The sequence below is a fragment of the Giraffa tippelskirchi genome, chromosome Y (assembly GCF_054371585.1).
Source record: "Giraffa tippelskirchi isolate mGirTip1 chromosome Y, T2T-mGirTip1v1.2.pri, whole genome shotgun sequence".
Lineage (NCBI taxonomy): Eukaryota > Metazoa > Chordata > Mammalia > Artiodactyla > Giraffidae > Giraffa > Giraffa tippelskirchi.
This window is the reverse complement of record NC_137290.1, coordinates 3197902-3219908: the sequence shown is the minus strand read 5'-3', so window position 1 is coordinate 3219908 and position 22007 is coordinate 3197902. Positions and strand designations below refer to the sequence as shown.

General features: G+C 42.0%; 1 protein-coding gene and 1 non-coding gene across 5 annotated transcripts in view; one reads left to right on the top strand and one right to left on the bottom strand.

The window, feature by feature from the left end:
• LOC145537824 (neuroligin-4, X-linked) overlaps window positions 1-22007 on the top strand; it is a 372289-nt gene that overhangs the window by 322481 nt on the left and 27801 nt on the right. The window lies entirely within an intron of this gene.
• LOC145537852 (U6 spliceosomal RNA) lies at window positions 18667-18769 on the bottom strand. Its single transcript, XR_014076450.1, has one exon. It is a non-coding gene; the product is annotated as a U6 spliceosomal RNA (small nuclear RNA).

Here is a 22007-nt window from a genome sequence, read left to right as displayed (position 1 = left end):
TTCTTTTTGTTCTGCTTCTGTGTACATTGTCAACACCATTTTAATTTTGTCGTATAATCCATGCCTGTTTCATTGTTTGAGTCGTATAGAGATCGACTTTTACATTATGAATCTTGCAAAACATATTCCACATAAAAGAACAATTTATAAAACTTGCAGGATGTAACTATCTTTTCTTTCAAACTGAGTTTCCAACACGTTCTCCTTCATTTTTATTACTTTGCGTCTGTCTACTTACTCTTTAGTTCAATTCATTCCCAACTATTCCTGAACATTCTGGTAAAGTTGAGAAATTTCCTTCAAAATCTTCTCGGCCTTTCTCTGTCTACCAAGTACTTAAACTACATATTTATTTCACTGAGGCTATCCCTTTGTGGCTCAGATTGTAAAGCGTCTGCCTGCCAATGCAGGAGACCTACTTTCGATCCCTGGGTCAGGAAGATCCCCCGGAGAAGGGAATGGCAACCCACTCCATTATTCTTGCCTGGAGAATCCCATTGACAGAGGAGCCTGGCAGGCTGCAGTCCATGGGGTTGCAAAGACTTGGACATGACTGAGCAACTAACACTATCACTTTAACTTTTTTATTTCATTGTCTACTTATAGATATCTGTTTCCATTTTCAGGCTCAAATTAATGTACAAATCCATCTACATTTTAAGGGGTAAGACGTATAGAAAAATAGGACATCTATATTTTCTTGCAGAATGTTTCTTTTCTTAAATATGTGTTACTTTCCTATTTGAAAATCTCAAATGCATCCGCACATGTGTTTGCTAATGATATAGATATGTTTTATATGTGTGTGTATACATACACATGTTTGTGTCTTTGCTGATGGCTCAGTGGTCAAGAATCTGCCTCCAATGCAAGAGATGCACATTCAATCCCTGGGTTGGGAAGATCCCCTGGAGGAGGGCATGGCAACCTTCTCTAGTATTCTTGCCTGGAGAATCCCATGGACAGAGGAGCCTGGCAGGCTACAGTCCATGGGGTCACAAAGAGTCAGACACGACTGACCCACTTTCACTTTATCTATGCTGTTCACGAGTAATATTTTGCCCGTGTGCTTACGCAGTTTCTCTTTGGAGCACAGAGCTTGAATATGAGGCAGGGTACTTCCCAGAAGTTTCCATGTCAGTGAGAACATGGCTTCCTCGAAATTCCCCAGGGACATCGGTTTCCTGACTTGGACCCTGAAATGGTACATTTGTGTGTACGCTCTCGCATTTGAATGTCAAAGAGCTTTTCACCCTCTCAAAACTCCAAATTGGATCGCTCCAGGCAGACCAGCAGGGCATTCAACAGCCTGCTGTCTTCTGCTGGGATCTTTGACAAATGAATCATATGTCATTTTTCCTTCCCAAACCAGATGCCGTTTTATTTTATTCTGGGAGTTTGCATCGCAGCATGCATTTGCTGTTTCTAGTACATACGCTAGCGGTCCTTCCTCTGACGGGTTTCTTATAAGATGCTCACTGGCCTAACCCATCAATCTTGCCTGTGCCTCCAGCCCTTTCTATAAACTATTTAGTGCTATGCTGGCCTTCTCATTATGGTGCCATGCTTTTTACCTGCTTCTGTTTTCCATCAACTTGGGATTTATCATTAATTATCGTGACTCTTCCATCTTGGACAATCAGAAGAGATTATGGGTAGTCACTCATGTCTGCCTCTAACAGGGCTGTTGCTGATCATATCAAGCGCTTGAAATATGATCAGTGTTGCCTTCAACACGGGTTTCCAAAATATTTAGTCCTCCTACATTTAAAATGGAGCATGAGGGCTTCCCTGGTGGCTCAGTGGTTAAGAATCTGCCTGCCAGATGTGGAGAACAGACTTGTGGATGCAGTGAGGGAAAGAGAGGTTGGGGGGAATACAGACTAGCATGGAAACATGTACATTACCATATGTAAAATAGATGTTGTCTTTCGGTCACTCAGTCATGCCTGATTCTTTATGACTCCTTGGACTGCAGCATGCCAGGCTCTTCTGTCCTCCACTATCTCCCGGAGTTTGCTCAAACTCATGCCCATTGAGTCAGTGATGCCATCCAAACATCTCATCTTCTGTTGTCCCTTTCTCCGGCCTTCAATCTTTCCCAACATCAGGGTCTTTTCCAATGAATCAGTTCTTTGCATCAGGTGGCCAAAGTATTAGTGTTTCAGCATCAGTCCTTCCAGTGAATGTTCAGGGTTGATTTCCTTTAGGATGGACCGTTTGGGTCTCCTTGCTGTCCCAGGGACTCTCAGGAGTCTTCTCTGGGACCACAGTTCAAAATAGATAAGCAGTGCTAATTCGCTGTATGACTCAAGGGGCTCAACCCAGTACTCTGTGTCAACTGAGAGGGGTGGGAGATGGGAGGGAGGTTCAAGGGGGAGGACCCAAAAAAAAAACCCTTGGGGCAATGCAGGATGCACACGTTCAATCCCTGCTCTGCGAAGATCCCATGTGCCCTGGAACAGCTAAGTCTTTGCCCCTCAACTCTGGAGCCTGTGCTCTGGAGACCAGAAGCCACCACTGTTGTAGCCTGTGCACTTAGACCCCGTGCCCGCCAACAAGATGAGCCTCGTCAAGGAGAAGCCCCCACACTGTGACTGGAGAGCAGCCCCCTGTTGCCTGCAGCTAGAGAAAAGCCCACATAAGCAACGAAGACCTGGCCCAGCCAAAGGGAAATAAATCAAATAAATGCAAATTTGTATAAAGCTATCATATTAAAAAAAATAAGATGGAACATGAGTGTTTGTACCATTTTGGGTCATGTTGCACATTGCTACCTTGTCCTGTCTTATGAGTTCCTCCTCTGTCCGTCCACATAGAAGCCTTATTATTTACATTCATATCTGACACGACAAAAGAACATTTTACAACCTGCTGGGATTCTCTACCCGAGGTGAACAAAACCAGGGGGCTGAAATCTGTCTTCTGGCTCCAAATTGACTGTTCTTTGTATGCTCTTTGCTACTATCCTACTGAAAATAACTGTTAAAATCCAGTGGTGTTTATTTATTTATTTAGTTATTTGGCCAATATCCTCTTTGAGACAAGAGGGATTTCCAGGGTTGACATGATCCAGTGATGTAATTGTCTCCCTAAGTCTTGTCAAGGCTATGGTTTTTCCAGTAGTCATGTATGGATGTGAGAGTTGGACCATAAAGAAAGCTAAATGCTGAAGAATCAATACTTTTGAACTGTGATGTTAGAGAAGGCTCCTGAGAGTCCCTTGAACTGCAAGGAGATCCAACCAGTCAATCCTAAAGGAGATCAGTCCTGGGTGTTCATTGGAAGGACTGATGTTGAAGCTGAAACTCCAATACTTTGGCCACCTGATGCGAAGAGCTGACTCATTGGAAAAGACCCTGATGCTGGGAAAGATTGAAGGCAGGAGGAGAAGGGGACTACAGAGGAGGATGACATGGTTGGGTGGCATCACTGACTCAATGAACATGGGTTTGAGTAGACTCCGGGAGTTGGTGATGGACAGGGAGGCCTGGCATGCTGCGATTCATGGGGTCACAAAGACTCAGACACAACTGACCGACTGAACTGAGCTGAACTGAATGGATGTGGATTCAAATGCTTTATTCCTCTGTGTCTTGATGTGAATGGGGACCGTTGGGGTCCTGGTGGTTGAGGGTTGAGGTCAGCTGCAAAATCAGCTCAGTGAAAAGTAAAAATGAAAATGTTAGTCACTCAGTCGTGTCTGTCTCTTTGAGACTCCATGGACTTCAGCATGCCAGGCTCCTCTGTCCATGGGATTCTCCAGGCAAGAATGCTGGAGTGGGTTGCCATTCCCTTCTCCAGGGGATCTTCCCGACCCAGGTATCGAACCCAAGTCTCCTGTATTGCAGGTAGATACTTAATATCTGAGTGAAATGAGTATGCAATTGTCTCAAGGTTTTCCAGAAGATTCCTTTCCAAGCGTTCTGCCAACATGAGAGAAGGTTCCGCTCTCGGTTAGACCAACCATGAGTGACTGTTTGCCTTGGATCCAAATAGCAATTTATCAGGTGAGTCAGAGGATCTGAGCTCCTCTTGTTCACTCAAGGTTGGAGGAAGTTAATCTGGAAGGTGGAGTTCCCGGAGTGTAAGTGGTTTTTTCCACTGAACTTCTGGGTCACCTCAGCCACGTAGAGAAGACCCAGAGTCAATGCATTTGTAACTTTTATGGTTAGAGTTGGTTCCTGCAGATACATTTTCCTCTCAAAATTTCCTGCCTAGTCCAGTCCCTGTAGATATTATCTCGGGGTGTTCAGTTGGGAGGGTGGGCTTCCCTGGTGGCTCAGATGGTAAAGAATCCACCTGCAGTGCGGATTTCCTCTTTCAGACCAGAGAGGTTTCCAGGGTTGAGGAGAGTTGGGTTCGATCCCTGGGTTGGGAAGACCCCCTGGAGGAGGAAATGGCCACCCACTCCAGGATTCCTGCCTGGAGAATCCCATGGACAGAGGAGCCTGGAGGGCTACAGCCCATGGGGTTGCAAAGAGTCAGACACAAATCTACTAATGAGACAGTTCTCCCCTTAAATAGTCATGGTGAGCTGCCAATATTCATGTTCTTTTCTTTTCTTTTTTTTTTTTACGTGTATATTGCTTTATTTATTTTTTGACTGCACTGTGTCTTGCTTCACTGGGCTTTCTCTTCCTTGTTGTGAGCGGGGGCTACTCCCTAGTTGTGTTCCCTGGGCTTGTCATTGCGGTGGCCTCTGTTGTTGCAGAACACGGGCCCTAGGGCACGCCGTGGGTCTCTGTAGCTGCATCTTGGTGCCTCTCAGGTGCTCAGCTTTAATAGTTGAGGCACGTGGCTCGTGGGTTGTGGTGGGCGGGCCCTAGCGCACACAGACTTCAGTAGTCGTGGCTCAAGGACTTCCTTGTTCCTTTGCATCTGGAATCTTCCTAGAGCAGGCATCCAATCCCTGTCCCCCGCATTGGCAATTGGATTTTTCAGTGCATCACCAGAGAAGTCCTCGTGTAATTTCTTAACCAGGGTGAGCATCTTATTCAGAAGGTATGGCGATTAAGGAGGACCTGGTAGCTCTGAGTATCTAACTTGGAAGGAGAATTCACCACCCAGTGGGTACTGAGAGTCTCGGATTCCATGCAAATACATTTCTGAGTGTTTCCACATTTGTGTCTCCCAGTCCTATCCTTTGCAACGTCAAGGTCATCCTTGGGATCAACTCTGCCTGCGTTTCCCTGCATCCATTTCCTAGAGCTGCTGTAACAAACACCCCACATCAAGTGGCTTCAAATAGCACACAGTTCAAATTAATAATAGTGAAAAAAGAACCTAATCTGGTTTCCTGTGAATCCAGTGGTTAACGCTTTGCAGGGGATTTGGGTTCGTTCCCTGGTTGGGGAGGTAAGATCCCATAGGCTTTATGGCCGAAAAACCAAAACATAAAACAGAGGTAGTATTGTAGCAAATCACATCATGGTACATATATACAGTGGAATCCGACTCAGCCATTGAAAAGAAAGAAGGAATGTCATTTGCTGCAACAGGGATGGACCTAGATATTGTCATACTGAGTGAAGAAAGTCAGACAGAGAAGGAGAAATATATGACACCTCTTGTATGTGAAATTTAAAAAGGAATGATACAAATGAACTTACAAAGCAGAAATTGACTCACAGAGTTAGAGAAGGAACTTATGATTACTACGAGGAAGGATGGGAGGAAGGAATAGTTGGGGAGTTTGGGATGGACGTGTTGTTGCTATTGTTGAGTCACAAAGTCATATTTGGCTCTTTGCTAAAATTCATGTCCATTGAGTTGGTGATGCCATCCAACCGTCTCACCCTCTGCTGCCCCCCTGAACCAACTATCAAACCCATGCCCCCTGAAGTGGAAACCTGCAGTCCTAACCAGCCCCAATTATTTCTGCCTTCTTATGTAACACTCTCGTAACTCCTCTCACTACTTAACTTTGTTGTCTGTTTATTGCCTTTCTCTCAAAATGCAGCACCCTGAAATCCACCCATGTGAACTGTGCAGAGGTGACGATTTATCCATTCCTGTCTAGGGTGAACTTTTCACCTCACCTTAAAGGAACCCGGTACAGAGGCCTCTTGAATCTGATACAAGGGCTCCCACTTTATTTGCTCTGTGCCTTTGGATCATCCCGTGTTAAAATTTTCCCTTCATCAGTTTTCAGCCGTGACTCCAAAGGTGGATATATTTTCATACATCAGCCATTTTGACACCCTCTGCATTTTTAATCAGCTTGTGGTCACATCAGAGAACAAGGAAAGACCTTGGGAGATGCTTCTGTTCTTTGGAAGTCTTCTGTTCTTATGAAGAAAGTTGCAATGCCGTTTTTTTTCCCTCAGGCTGTGCCCCCAGATGTCTGCACAGTTAACTCATTATTGACAGGGGTATTTTTTCTAGAAACTAAATGCCTGCGGCCACTGATGTTTCTTTTATCGGGTCAAAAATTCATTCTCTTATTTTACTAACATTTTGCGGGTTACGACATTCAGTGTTACACTTGACACACCTGTGAAGCTTTGTAATTTTCATAAAATGTTGTCTGCAGTATTCTTTTCTGGAAAAGGAACAGAGCGTTCTCTAGCACCCTTTTCATGTCCACTCTCCATAGCAGAATCCGTCACCAAGGATTTCTGTCTTTCTCTTGGTCTTCTCTTCGCATTGTCTGAATCAGAGCTACATTCTGAAGAGCCGTCACCTTCTGAGACGCTGGTCTATATGTCACTTAGACCATGAGACAAAGTGTCTGCATAAAACTCACTGACAACCTCTCTCTCACTCAAACTCTCATTTTCCACAATTTTATGATGATAAGCTTGTGTTTAAAATAAACACAAAGTTGGAACAGAATCCTAATGGAGCAGACCTTGAAAGATGGCGGTCATAAGGTGGATAATGGCGGGAAAGAGGCCGTGCAACCAATGGACAGGGTAACCTTGAAACACACTGCCTTGTGTCAAATAGACAGAGCCAGTGGGAATTTACTGTATGAATCGGGGAACTCAAACCACTCCTCTGTGACAAGCTAGAGGGCTGGGAGGGGGTGGGAGGCGGGAGGGAGGTTCAAGAGGGAGGAGAAATATCCATTTTTATGGCTGACCCACGTTGATGTACAACAGAAACCAACACAGTATTGTGAAGCGCTCATCCTTCAATTAGTAAATTTTAAAGATAAGTTGTGTGATGAACCCTGGATCAATTTTAATCTCTAACAAATTCACATGGGGATATTAATTGTGTCACTCTGTAAAAAACGTAGTGATATGTCTTGAATCGATAATATTCAGTGAAGCAAAAAGCACATCATTAATAATACATCTCTGTTCAGGAATGTGTTCATAGTTGCCATGTTTCCTCCCTGCAGTTCAAAGTCATTGCCACAGTATCTCGCATCTGTATCCTTTCCTTATTCGTGGTCATTTCACAGCCTGAGACAGCTCTGTAAGGACAGCTAACTGACCTACACAACTTTTCTTGTATTTGTTATCCCTTAAATTCATTTGCTAGTTTGGGTTCTCAGTTGGGTTATTTCCCATACATTAGTTGTAATTTCTCAGGAAATACATCTTTAGATGAGAAATGGTCTTTCTTCACCTCTCGTTGTTGTCGTTCGGTGTTGCTAAGTCGCTCAGTCGTGCCCAACTCTTTGCGACCCCATGGACTGCAGCTCGCCGGGCTTCCCTGTCCTTCACTATCTTCTGGAGTTTGCTCAAATTCATGTCCATGGTGAGGCCATCCAACCATCTCATCCTCTGTTGCCCTCTTCTCCTCCTGCCTTTGATCTCAGTCAGCATTAGGGTCTTTTGCAATGAGTCAGTTCTTCGCATCAGGTGGCCAAAGTATTGGAGCTTCAGCTTCCAAGGAACAGGCATCTTTTAATTTCATGGCTGCAGTCACCGTCCACAGTGATTTTGGAGCCCCCCCAAAAAAGAAAATCTGTCAGTGTTTCCACTTTTTCCCTATTTGCCCTTAAGTGATGGAACCAGATCTTCATTTTTTGAATGTTGAGTTTTAATCCAGCCTTTTCACTCTTCTCTCTCACCCTCGCCAAGAGGTTCTTTAGTTCCTCTTCACTTTCTGCCATTAGAGTGGTATCATCTGCATATCTGAGGTTGTTAATATTTCTCCCAGCTATCTTGATTCTCGCTTGTGATTCATCCGGCCTAGCATTTCGCATAATGTGCTCTGTCCAGTTGAGTCGCTCAGTTGTGTTCAGCTCTTTGTGACCCCATGAACTGCAGCACGCCAGGCCTCCCTGTCCATCACCAACTCCCGGAGTTTACCCAAACTCATGTCCATTGAGTCGGTCTGTATAGAAATTAATAAAAATGTTAGCATAACCTCCAGACCAACATTTTATCTTTGGATCGCTCTGAGATTTCCATTGCCTTCTGCTGTCTTAGATGTTGCACGTAAGAGCCTCCTTGTTGATTTAGAGATTTAGTCCTCATGTTTTATAAACTTCTCCAGGACCAGAGTAGGTCATAGTGGAGCCTGTGGAAGGAAGATAATTTAAAATGATTTCTGATTGTAGACTGCATTTTGCTTGCCTGTACAAACGAAGCTGTCATTTCCTTGAAAATAGAAGCAAGCAGTGCCACTGTGAACACCAACGGAAGTAGCCCACAGCATCCAGTTCTCCCATGGATGTGATTCTACGATTTCCTCCCATTTTTTTTCACAGCACAATAGCTATTAAGCCATTGTCCTAAAGGCAAGAGAAATTAGCTTCTTACAAGACAGTGAATCCTAGACAAGCTAAGAAAGGGTTTGACTCATCTCTTTACCCCTTAAAAAAATCCTCTCTTAAATTGCAGCTCAATTAAGAATTAGCCTAAAATAGACATTTTAATTTTAAAAAATGTGGTTAAAAGTTATGGAAGTGACTTTTAAATCTCACCCCTGTTATAAGAGAGTCGAGTGATTTAAAAGAATGTTATAGGTGCTGATTGAATCCCTGAAAAGTACAGCTTCATTTCTACAAATGAGTATTTGTTGTTGCTGTTGTTCAGTCACTTAGTTGTGTCCGACTCTTTGCAACCCCATGGACTTCAGCACGCTAGGCCTCCCCGTCCTTCACTGCTGGAATTGACTCAAACTCATGTCCATTGAGCCGGTGATGCCATCCAACCATCTCACCCTCTGTCGTCGGCTTCTTCTCCTGCCTTCAATCTTTCCCAGCATCGATGTCTTTTCTAATGTGTCAGCTCTTCACATCAGGTGGCCAAAATACTGGAGTTTCAGCTTCAGCCTCAGTCCTTCCAATGAATGTTCAGGGTTGATGTTCTTTAGGATGGACTGGTTGGATCTCCTTGCAGTCCAACAAGGGACTATTGAGAGTCTTTTCCAACACCACTATTTGAAAGAGTATTAGACATAAGTTGTTTTTTTTTCCCTTACGTGAAATGCAGCCTGCAATAGAAGAGATGTATGAGTAACACTGTATTTTGGTGTATTTCTTCTTGCAACAGTATGGTCTCAGTGCCCTCCAGATGGCTCAGCTGAGGTAGGGAAAGTGATGAGGTGACATTATGGATTTTTCCAAACATACTTGCTTATTCTCCTCCATGTGTCTCTCAGAGCTGTCTTACCTGGGCAGCCAATGCAGGTGTCGGGGAAGCTTTAAAACATTAGCATCCAAGCAGAAGGAGCCTCCGAGCATTTAAAACTAAGAGGGTTGGCCAACACACTGCATTCTATATGCTTTGCGTTTCTAAGTCAACCCAACTATTTTAGGTGTGCTCACTGACATTTTTTTTTCCTTGTGTTATTTTAATTTTGGAACATCATTGGGAACTGAGCACACCAAAGCGCTGAGCACAGGCCTTCCTTATCAGATCCATCGTCATGATTGAAAATCATAATCAGGAAAGCACACGAAAAAGAGGAAAACTTACTAACTGCGGCAGATATTGAGGAGACAGAAATGTTGAAAGAGAGTGAGCATAAGATAATTCCGCATGGCAGGAGGAGAAAGATTATTTTAAAATCTAAGGTTTTTTAATTTGTTTTCTTAAATTTATATAAAGGTTTTTATTTAAAATGGATCTTTTAAAGGTTTCTAAATGCATTTTTGGAGCACACAAGGTACCAGAAAAGGATGTTCTATCGATATAGTACTTTAGCCAATTGATTTGATGAAATAAGGGTGTTCTGACCTTCTGTTAGCCAAGAGCCTCTTCCTGGGTCAGTCCATTGGGAGTTACGGAGATTGTGTATGTGTGTGTTCATGGGTGCGCATGTGTTCTCCATTCTAGTGTTCAGGTTTTTCACAATATTGCTATTGTAAATATTTTGACAGTCCTCCATGTACATATTTACACATTTGTGGAATCTAAAAAGAAACGATTCCCATGAACTTACAAGATGGAAACAGATTTACAGACTTAGAGAACAGACTTATGTTTGCCTTGGGGAAGGATTGGGGAAGGGATAGTCAGGGAGTCTGGGATGGACATGGACACACTGCTGTATTTAACATGGAGAACCAACCAGGACCTGCTGTCCAGCACAGGGAACTCTGCTCAATACTCTGTAATAACCTTATGGTTCCCAGGGGGAAGGATGGGGGAAGGGATAGTTAGGCAGTTTGGGATGGACATGGACACACTGCTGTATGTAACATGGAGAACCAGCAAGGACCTGCTGGACAGCACAGGGAACTCTGCTCAATACTCTGTAATAACCTTATGGTCCCCAGGGGGAAGGATGGGGGAAGGGATAGTTAGGGAGTTTGGGATGGACATGGACACACTGCTGTATTTAACATGGAGAACCAACAGGGACCTGCTGGACAGCACAGGGAGCTCTGCTCCATGTCATGTGGCAACCTGGATGGGAGGGGAGTTTGGGGGAGAATGGATCTTCCCCACCCAGGGATGGAACCCGCGTCTGTTGCATTGGCAGGTGGATTCTTCACCACTGAGCCACCTAGGAAGCCCCTTTGCCACTACACGGCCTGTCCGTGGAATTCTCCAGGCAAGAATAACAGAGTGGGTTGCCATTCCCTTCTCCAGCAGATCTTCCCAACCCAGGGATAGAAGCTTGGTCTCTTGTATTGCAGGTATATTCTTTACCATCTGAACCACCAGCGAGCAAACTTCAGCTTTCTTGCAGAGCATGGTAACATAGTTATCTCTGAAAGCAGTTTTCTCTGCTTCTGTATATGAATGATTTCATTAATACCTTGGGTACCAGCATGAGAAACTCAGCTGCTTCTCAGTTTGTACAGAAATCCACTCATTTGTTTGTATAGGTGTGTGCCTGTGTGTTTTTGTATTTTGTATGTATCAGATTTAACTTACAATTTGAGGAGAAACTCGAAACATTTTACCTTGATAATGTGAACTTAATCCTTTCAAATGGACTATCTCTCAGCTGTTTTCATCTTTTGGGCATCGTATAACCGGGGATTTTGTTTTAATTCATCAAACTGTCCAATTTGCTGAACCATATTTATAATCTGGGCTTCCCAGGTGGCGCTAGTGGTAAAGAACCCTCCTGCTAGTGTGGGAGACGTAAGAGACCCGGGTTTGATCCCAGGGTGGGGAAGATCCCCTGGAGGAGGAAATGGCAACTCACTCCAGTATTCTTGCCTGGAGAATCCCATGGACAGAGTTGGACACCACTGAAGCGACTAGGCACAGCCCAGCACCTTTATAATCTATTCTTTTGGCATTCTCTTTCTGCCGTGCATGAGTTAAGAAAGAACACAATGTAAGTCAGTTCTCTCCCCAAGCTGGGTTTGCTTCTCTCATCAAAATAATAATAAACTTGTGCCTTTGTTAAGGTAGTTCTGAGTACGCCGCTGGAATCCCGTTAGAAGCTGTATTGTCTCCGTAGGTGTTCTTGCCATTTGAATAATTATCTGCCCATCCCAGAAGCACAGTCAGTGTCAGAATCCTCAGGAGGTTTAGTCTGGAACTTTTTTGAAAATACCTTCCAGGTGTTCAGCTGTGTCTGAAAACCCCTGTTAAAAAGTTAGAACACATTCCACAGCTGTGGCAAATTAGAACGGTAGAACATCAGGTTTAAGAAAACTTGTACTAAATGCCTTCGTAAATTCTAATTGAGACTTAATTCTTTAGACTCCTTAGTTCTCAATCCTGCAAAAGAGCGTTTAGCACAAGCCAGGGAAGAATTAGAACATGTGTCATTGTCTACATTCCAGATAAACGATTGCTCTTTTAACATTTATCGAAAACGAGACTATGAACGTAAAGCCATCGGCTTCCCTGCATTCGAAAATTTAGAGTTGGTGATTATGCTGTTTGTTGAACTGCTGAATTTGACCTGGAAAAGAAAAAAAAAAATTTTAAATATCTCCAGCTACTTCATGGAGTCCTGAATCCAGTTTTTAAGGCATTTGTAATCTTTTTATTGTTTTTAACATGAGAGAAGTTTTCATCCATGGACATTTACTTAAACAACTCGCTAACAACGTAATCTGAAATAGAAATAAAAGTAGAACACAATGAAGATTTTTTTGGATCCCTCTCTCTTCCCCTTTTAAACTATATGCCTTTGGTCTTACTCAGAGTCATAACCTCTCTGATTCTTGTTTATCACTTCCTTCTGCTACATTTTATTTATACAAAATCATCTTAGCATGACCCTATTAATATGCCACGCGTAGACTGGTTTTGATCTTCAGTAAATTAAATCATATATTCATCTTCACCTGACATTTTGCATGGAAGGCTGTGTTTTTGGTGTTCAGCCATGGTGATATTTGAAGATGTAGCTTGTTTATGCTCACTGATAACATGAATTCCTTAGTTACGTCATCATACATTTCACTTCTTCCTTTGCTTCTTTTTTGTTATAGGCACGAGTTTGTTGTACTTTGTAGACTCTGTATATAAGTAATATCATACAGTATTTATCTTTCTCTGTCTGACTTTTTTTCACTTAGTATAATATCTTCTAACTCCATCCATGTTGCTGCAAATGGCATTATTTCATTCTTTTTCATGGCTGAGTAATACTCCAGTGTGTGTGTGTGTGTGTGTGTGTGTGTGTGTGTGTGTGTGTGTGTGTGTGTGTGTGTGTATGTGTTTGTGTGTGTACAAAACACCTTCTTTATCCATTCATCTGTTGATGGACATTTAGGTTCTTCCATGTCTTAGCTATTGTAAAAAGTGCTGCAGTGAACATTGGGGGTGCACATATCTTTTTGAATTAGAGTTTTCTTTGGATATATGCCCAGGAGTGAAATTGCTGGATCGTATGAGAACTCTATTTTTAGTTATTTTGAGGAAGCTTCATACTGTTTTCCAAAGTGGCTACACCAGTGTACATTCCCACCAACACTGTATGCATATTATGTGGTTTTTCATAAAAACTGAAGAGCATCTAGTGAGTTTCTTCCAAACCTGTCATGTACCTTATGAAGAATCAATCTTTGCGATCAGAAGAGACTCTTCACCCTTCAATAATTGGGCATAAGGTGGTAGAAATGATATTTCTATTCCATTCGGTTGACTTTTCAGCACTCTACCTGGTGCTAGGGCTGATGATAACAAGCTGACATAAATTTATATTTAAAATTAATTTATTCCATTCTGTAATTGTAACAAGATGCCCACTTTATGATTTTCCTTTATAAATCCCTGCTTATACATTAGGATTTTGGCATTCACATATACGCAGCTGCCATACATACACAATTTAACAGATATACGATTTGGACAAGGAGGGTGATTAAAAAAAATCTACATGAGAATCTAGACAATGTGTTAAAAAGCAGAGACATCACTTTGCCAACAAAGGAGTATACAGTCAAAGCTACTGGTTTTTCCTGTAGCCATGTATGGATCTGAGAGCTGGACCACCGAGAAGATTGAGCACTGAAGAACTGATGCTTTCAAACCATGGTGCTGGACAAGACTCTTTAGAGTGTGTTGGACAGCAAGGAGATGAGACCAGTCAATACTGAAGGAAACCAACCCTGAATATTCATTAGAAGGATTGATGCTGACACTCAAGCTCCAATATTTTGGCCACCGGATGTGAAGAGCCAACTCATTGGAAAAGACCCTGATGCTGGGAAAGATTAGGGGCAGGAGGAGAAGGGGAGGACAGAGGATGAGATGGTTGGATGGCATCACCAACTCAATGGACATGAGTTTGAGCAAACTCCAAGAGATAGTGCAGGACAGGGAAGCTTGGTGTGCTGGAGTCCGTGGGGTTGCAGAGAGTTAGACATGACTTAGCAACTGAGCAACAACAGCAAAGATGATAATCAGCTGTTTTCGTATAAAAATAACTCATTACTAATCAACTGTTTTGTGTCACTTTATGCTTTTAAAATAACATGGCAGTTTAGCCACAGACATAACTCTAGAAGCCATCAATATTGATAATGAAAGGAAAGCTCAGTTTCAGGAACACAAAATGAATTTGTTAATTATAAGTTGTTTTGCATGAAAAGGTCAGGTGTTATTTGAAGTTTGTATTTAATTATGATGGTCAATTAAATATTTTTTTCCCCATTTCATTCCTTGCATTTCAGTGAGCAAGAGTGTAGAATTTAGCTATGTGACAAAAATGAATAGGATCAACATAATGGAACTTTTCTTGGAAACTGAACATTATGCAATATTCCATAGTCATCCTATTGAAAATTTGTCATGATTTCCAGTTCCACAGCCAATTGCTCTGGGGTTAGAAGCATGTTGGCTGATCCAAGGCCTCACTCGAGTGGGGAATACTGGTTGGTTTTTGAGCAAATCTTGAATAATTAGATAAAAGATATTCTGTTTTTCATCATATGCTGTTTCCCTTCTTAAAGTAAATTCATTTCACAGTTGCTTTACCTACATTCACAGTGAAACCAAAATAATATGAAGGGGTCTTACAAGCTGAGTGCTGTAGTAGACTCTTCATTGGAGAAATGCACTTTCAACTCTCCTAGTCAGTTCAGTTGCTCAGTTGTGTCCGACTCTTTGCAAGCCCGTGGACTGCAACATGCCAGGATTCCCTGTCCTTCACCATCTCCCAGAGCTTGCTCAAACTCCTGTCCTTTGAATCAGTGATGCCATCCAACCGTCTCATCCTCTGTTATCCACTTCTCCTTTTGCCTTCAATCTTTCCCAGCATCAGGGTCTTTCCTAGTGAGTCGCCTCTTTGCATCAGGTGGCCCTAGTACTGGAACTTCAGCTTCGGCATCACTCTTTCCAATGAATATTCAGGACTGTTTCCTTTAGGATGGACTGGTTTGATTTCTTTGCTGTCCACAGGACTCTCAAGAGTCTTCTCCAGCACCGCAGTTTGAAAGCATCAGTTCTTTGGCACTCAGCCCTCTTTATGGTCCCACTCTCACATCCGTACATGGTTTACTGGGGAAAACACAGCATTGACTCTTTGGACATTCGTCGTCAAAGTGATGTCTCTGCTTTTTAATAGGCTGGTCTAGGTTTGTCATAGCCTTTCTTCCAGGGAGGATTTTTAATAATCGAGAATTCACCAGGAAGACAGCATAGTCAAACTATTCAACCAAAGGGACAATTTGAGTGTGTGTTACACAGAGGGCATATGCACTCGTTCCTGAGAAATATCCCTACTTCTTCAACAACCACCTTTCTGTACCTGAAACTGAACTTTCTATTGGGATTTTATTGGGTTGTCCAAAAAGTTTGTTCAGATTTTTCCGTAGAATCTAATGGAAAAACCCAAGTGAACTTTCTGGCTAGCCCAGTGGTTCTTTCCTACGTCATTCCATTCACTTGTTGCTAATGTGTGTTGCATTTCTTCTCAGACCTTCCCAGGGTCTTTTGTTATCAGTCTTTTTTTCCTACAGTATTGCGTTAAGTTTCAGGTCAACAGCAATGCGATTCAGTTTGATGGATGGATGGACAGACAGATAGATGAATGCATATAGGTAATGTTTTCCATTCTTGGTTATTACAAGATATTGATTAAATGTAGTTCACTCTGCCATACACGAGGACCTTTTGTTTATATAGTTTATATATAGCAGGGTGAGTATGTTAACCCCAAACGTGCAGTTCCTACCACTTCAGATCCCCTTTGGTAACCATAAGTTTGTTTTTTTGCATTAGTCCACTTCTATTTTGTAAATAAGTTCACCTGTAGTATTTTTTAGATTGCATGTGTCAGGGGCTTCCCTGATAGCTCAGCTGTTAAAGAATCCGCCTGCAGTACAGGAGAACCCAGTTTGATTCCTGGGTCTGGAAGATCCGTTGGAGAAGGGATAGGCTACCCACTCCAGTATTCTTGGGCTTCCCTGATGGCTCAGCTGGTAAAGAATCCAGCTGCAATGTGGGAGACCTGGGTTCCATCCCTGGGTTGGGAAGATCCCCTGGAGAAGGGAACAGCTACCCACTCCAGTGTTCTGGCCTGGAAAATTCCATGGACTCTATAGTCCATGGGGTTGCATGTATAAGTGATATCATATATTTGTCTTTGTCTGACTGACTTCACTTAGTATGATCATCTCTACGCTGATCCACATTGCTGCAAATGGCCTTATTTCATTCTTTATGGCTGAGTAGTATTCCATTGTATACATGTACCACATCTTCTTTATCTGTTCTCCCAAGAAAATTGAAAATAAACAAATGGGACCTCATCAAACTTATAAGCTTTAGCACAGCAAAGGAAACCTTAAACTGTCTTCTTAACCAAGTTCCAAGGTTCCCATTGAAAACCAACATTGGAAAGCTTGAGAATATTTCTGTATACATTTAAGATTATATGAATTAGTCAGCATGACTAGGTTTTGATAGAGATGAAGAAGAATGTCTGTTTTATTTTAATATATATATTTAGTTGTTAGCGTTTTATGGACAAATAACAAACCAGATTAATTCTCATCTGCCCCTAGATAGTATCCAGTCATAAGTACTAGGAAACCCAGCAACCACCCATGCTTGTCTTGCAATTGAGGATGAAATAGTGTATCTAATAGTGAGCTTCCCTGGTGGCTCAGCTGGTAAAGAATCCACTGCAATACGGGAGACCTGGGTTTGATCCCTGGGTTGGGAAGATTCCCTGGGGAAGGGAATGGCTACCCACTCCAGTATTCTGGCCTGGAGAATTCCATGGACTGTATAGTCCATGGGGTCGCAAAGAGTCGGACACGACTGAACGACTTTCACTTAGACTTAGACTTAGTGTGTCTAAATAGATCAGCATATTTAGAATTTGTACACTTTGTGAGAAACTATCAAAATTATGTTTCACATTTGTAACATAGAGTTATATAAATCATCTTTATTTCTTAAATACAATTTGTACTGCCATGAATACCATAAAATACAAAATATATATGGGCATCCCTGGTGGTTTAGTGGTAAAGAGCCCAAAAGCCAGTGCAGGAGAAGGGGGTGTTTGATCCTCTGGGTCTGACAGATCCCCTGCAGGAGGAAATGACAGCCCACTCCAGTATTCTTGCCTCTGAAATCCTATGGACAGAGAAGCCTGGCGAGCTACAGTCCATGGAGTCACAAAATATTGCACACAACTGAGCAACTGAGCATGCAGACAGACAGACACATGCACATATATATATATATTTCATGCATGTTTCATAAGCATACTATGATGGCAAAAAATATGACTTTCCTAATAAGTTTTAAAATATTTTTGTTAAATTAATTGTAGCTCACAAATGAAATAAGCTTTCTGTAAGTTTTTGAAATATGTGTTGATATCCACTCTAATAATATATCATTTTCCCTCAGCTTTTAGCATGTTAGTTGGGTCATTGCATGTATATCAGAAATTTGGTTGAATAAGGACCTCCATCATTTTCTCAGCATGATTGCAGTTGTAATATATTTTTGCCTTGCGTTTCTCTTTAGACTCTGAGTACCCAATAAACACTAAATAAATAATAAACAAGCACTGAATACACAGACTGAACAGATAAATATGCATCACCTTCATGCAAAGTTATTCACCAACAACATTTTGCAGTCAGAGCATATAAGCTTTGTTTATCATCTGCATAATCTTTTTTTTTTATCGAAGTGTAGTTGATTTACAATGTTGTTTTAATTACTGCTGTATGGCAATGTGACTCAGTTTTATATATATATATATATGTTCATATATGTGTGTGTGTGTATATATATATATATATATATATATATATATATCCTTTTTCATATTCTTTTCCATGAGGATGTATCAGAGGATACTGAATATAGTTCGCTGTACTCTATAGACTATGGTAGGCTCTTGTTCATCCATCCTGTGTATAGTAATTTGCATCTAGGAATCCCGAACTCCCACCCCACCCCTCCCTCCACCCGTCCCTCTTGGCGGCCACAAGACTGTTCTCTGCCTAGGAGTCACTTTCTGTTTCATAGTTAAGTTCATTGGTGTCATAGTTCAGATTTCACATGTGATATCACAGGATATTTGTCTTCCTCTCTTTGACTTACTTCACTTCATATGAAAATCTCTAGGTTCATCGATGTTTCTGTAAATGGCCTGATTTCATTCTTTTTTTGTGGCTGTGTAACATTCCTGTGTGTGTGTGTGTGTGTGTGTGTGTGTGTGTATAGATAATGCATCATCTTTTTTTTTAAATAAATAAATATTTTGGTTTTTATTTTCTTTTTTCTTAATTGGAAGAATATTGCTTTACATTGTTGTGTTGTTTTCTGCCATACAACAATGAAAATCAGCCATAATTATACATATATCATAAAAAATATGAAACGATCCATGAGTTTTTGTGTCATGCTTGCTCAGGGTCCGTGCTAATCTTCTCTGTATGGCTCCAGTTTTACTGTATGTGCTGCAGAAACACGCACTCTACCACATCTTCTTTTTAAAATTTTTATTGTAAGATATTTGCTTTACTATAGTATGTCACATCTTCTTTATGCATTCATTTGTAGATGGGCATTTAGGCTGTTTGCATACACGGCTATTGTGAATACTATCATCTGCGTAATACAGACAGAGCCTAGGTAGACCAGTTATCCACTTTCCCTATGACATTCTTTCATTTTTCAACAGATACCTGTCCTTACTTTCTCTGTGTGTCAAACAGAAATAAATGGCAGCATTTCTCATATCATGTTTGTAACATAGAGTTTTATATAAATCATCTTTATGTCTTAAATACAACTTGTAGTGTCAGGAAAAACAAAAAAGTGCAAAATGTGTATCGGCTCTCCAAGAAGCACGATGCTTTCAAAAGTACATTTTCCAGTTAGTTTCTCAAGCTGTGCTATTGGACTAAGGTATACTTTTCTCAACTTTACACCTGAGAAATATGAGGCTTTTTTGTAGATTCAAAGCCAAAGCTGACTGCCTCTGTGTGTGTGTATGCGTGCATGTGTGGACACGTTTGTGCAGTTGTGTCTCTTTGTGACCCCATGAACTGCAACATGCCAGGCTTCCCTGTCCTTCACCATCTCCCAGAACTTGCTGAAACTCACGTCCATTGAGTTGATGATGCCATCCAACCATCTCATCCTCTGTCATCCCTTCTCCTCCTGCCCTCAATCTTTCACGCTTAGGTAATGAATTATTCTTCAACGGATTACATCATCTGTGGCATTAAAGTCATGTTGTAAACAACCAAAGTGTAGTTATTAATACATCTGACCCCACTGAGGTTCTTACGGCCAACTTGAAGTGGGCAGAAAGCTGTGTGTTCTGGAACCAATCTCCTAAACTCTTCAGTTGAACGAGGAACATTTAGATGCTGGTTAGCCATCCTAAAACCCTCAACTTTCTGTTCTAGAGCAATATTTAGACCAAACACGGTGCACACAGTACTCATTTCATTCAACGTGCAAGTGAGAAATGGAATTTAGGTTTTTAAAGCATCTTTTCCATGAACCACATTTTAAAATAAACACCCAGTCACTTAGCACATCTCGTGTGAGCGTGTGTGTGTGTGTATGTATGTGTGTGTGTTTGTTTTATTCCTTCCAGTGCTTTGAATGAAACTCAGTATCAATCTAGTCCGTAATCTGTCTAAATTCAAATGACTTCTTTTGTGCATCTCTCTCCTTGTTCAGTTAATGTTGGTGGGGGGTGGGGCGGCTTACCGATTTACAAGCTTCACTTCGGAGACAGTAAATCTCAAAAACCAATGTTTCATCAGCTGAGATGGTTAGAGCATTTGGAGCCAGGAGTGGTTGTCAGTGAAAAGGAGCCATTTGTTTAAAATCACCAGGTTTGGCCAGTCAAGGACTGGCTTCTGTGAATTCATCTCTAGCATATGAGGAAAGTTACTAGCTTATCTGGGAAACTGACTCAGACTCTTCGATCTTTGGTAAAGTGTGTGGTTGTTTCCCAGTTGACAAGCTGCTATCATGTTGTTCATACAATCCCACTCTAGGAAACCCCCACCCATGGTCTGTCTGGATTATATCAAACACTGAAATTTTTTGTTTTGTTTTAGCATTTTTGATGTGAAACATTTCTAAAGGCTTTATTCGATTTGTGACAGTGTTGCTTCTGTTTTATGTTTTGGTTTTTTGGCCACGAGATTTGTGGGATCTTATCTCCCCACCCAGGGATCAAACCTAGAAACAACCCCCCCCACCCCACTTTGGAAGTTGAAGTGCTAACAGCTGGACCACCAGGCAGATCCATCAAACACTGTATTTTGACAGTTAGACTAGGAGAACAATATGCTCTCCTAGGGAATATAAGATCACTGGCATTCATTCTGGTCCTGCAATGGGAAATCTGAAGCACCGCAAAGAACAAACGAAATGGGGGAAGGATGGGGAAAGGGATAGTCAGGGAGTTTGGGATGGACATGGACACACTGCTGTGTTTAACATGGAGAACCAACAAGGACCTGCTGTCCAGCACAGGGAACTTTGTTCAATACTCTGTGATAACCTTATGGTTCCCAGGGGGAAGGATGGGGGAAGGGATAGTTAGGGAGTTTGGGATGGACATGGACACACTGCTGTGTTTAACATGGAGAACCAACAAGGACCTGCTGTTCAGCACAGGGAACTCTGTTCAATACTCTGTGATAACCTTATGGTTCCCAGGGGGAAGGATGGGGGAAGGGATAGTTAGGGAGTTTGGGATGGACATGGACACACTGCTGTATTTAACATGGAGAACCAAACAAGGACCTGGTGGACAGCACAGGGAACTCTGCTCAATACTCTGTAATAACCTTATGGTTCCCAGGGGGAAGGATGGGGGAAGGGATAGTCAGAGAGTTTGGGATGGACATGGACACACTGCTGTGTGTAACATGGAGAACCAACAAGGACTTGCTGGACAGCACAGGGAACTCTGTTCATTGTCCTTTGGCAGCCTGGATGGGAAGGGAGTTTGAGGGAGAATGGATACATGTACATGTATGGCTGAGTCCCTTCACTGTCCACCTGAAACTATCACAACACTTTTAATCGGTTATACTCCAATACAAAATAAAAGGTGAAAAAAGAGTGAAAAAAGCCATCCCTGGTTGTAGCAGTAAATGAAGATTCCACGTCAAATGGTATGGAAACACCAGCTTCAAAACACCCCGCATTCTTTTGCTGGTGTTCAGAGACACAGGGAAAGCTGTTTCCTGCAGACCTTTTGGAAGGAGATTAGAATCGCCAGCATCAAACCTTTCCATGGGATGCTTTTAGAAGAAGTAGGATTTGCCAGGGTGCAGAATGTTAATGGTCCCTCCTCTCTTAGAGATTATTGGACAGTCACGTTCTGCAGGAGAGATGGTCGTCTTTCAGTGTGGACCAAGGGTCTCTGATTTCCTAAAGACTCGTGGTTTACCATCCATTACAAATCGTCAGGCTTATCTCCAGAAAAATAAGTGAGGAGGTCATTCTGTGAGAGTGGAGCGTAGGAGAGAGGCGGATGGAGGAAGCATGGGTTAAAACCAGAACGGTTTTGCCAGAAAATTCCTGGAGCCTTTAGAAAGGAATCAGCTCTTTGCTGAATGGAGGGAGAGAGGCTTTCTCTTTATGGTTATTATCCGGCACCCAAACCGTCATTATTAGCTGGTATTGTCCATAAAGCTGGCTGAAAGAGGCTTTTCCCTGCCCAGCAAACTG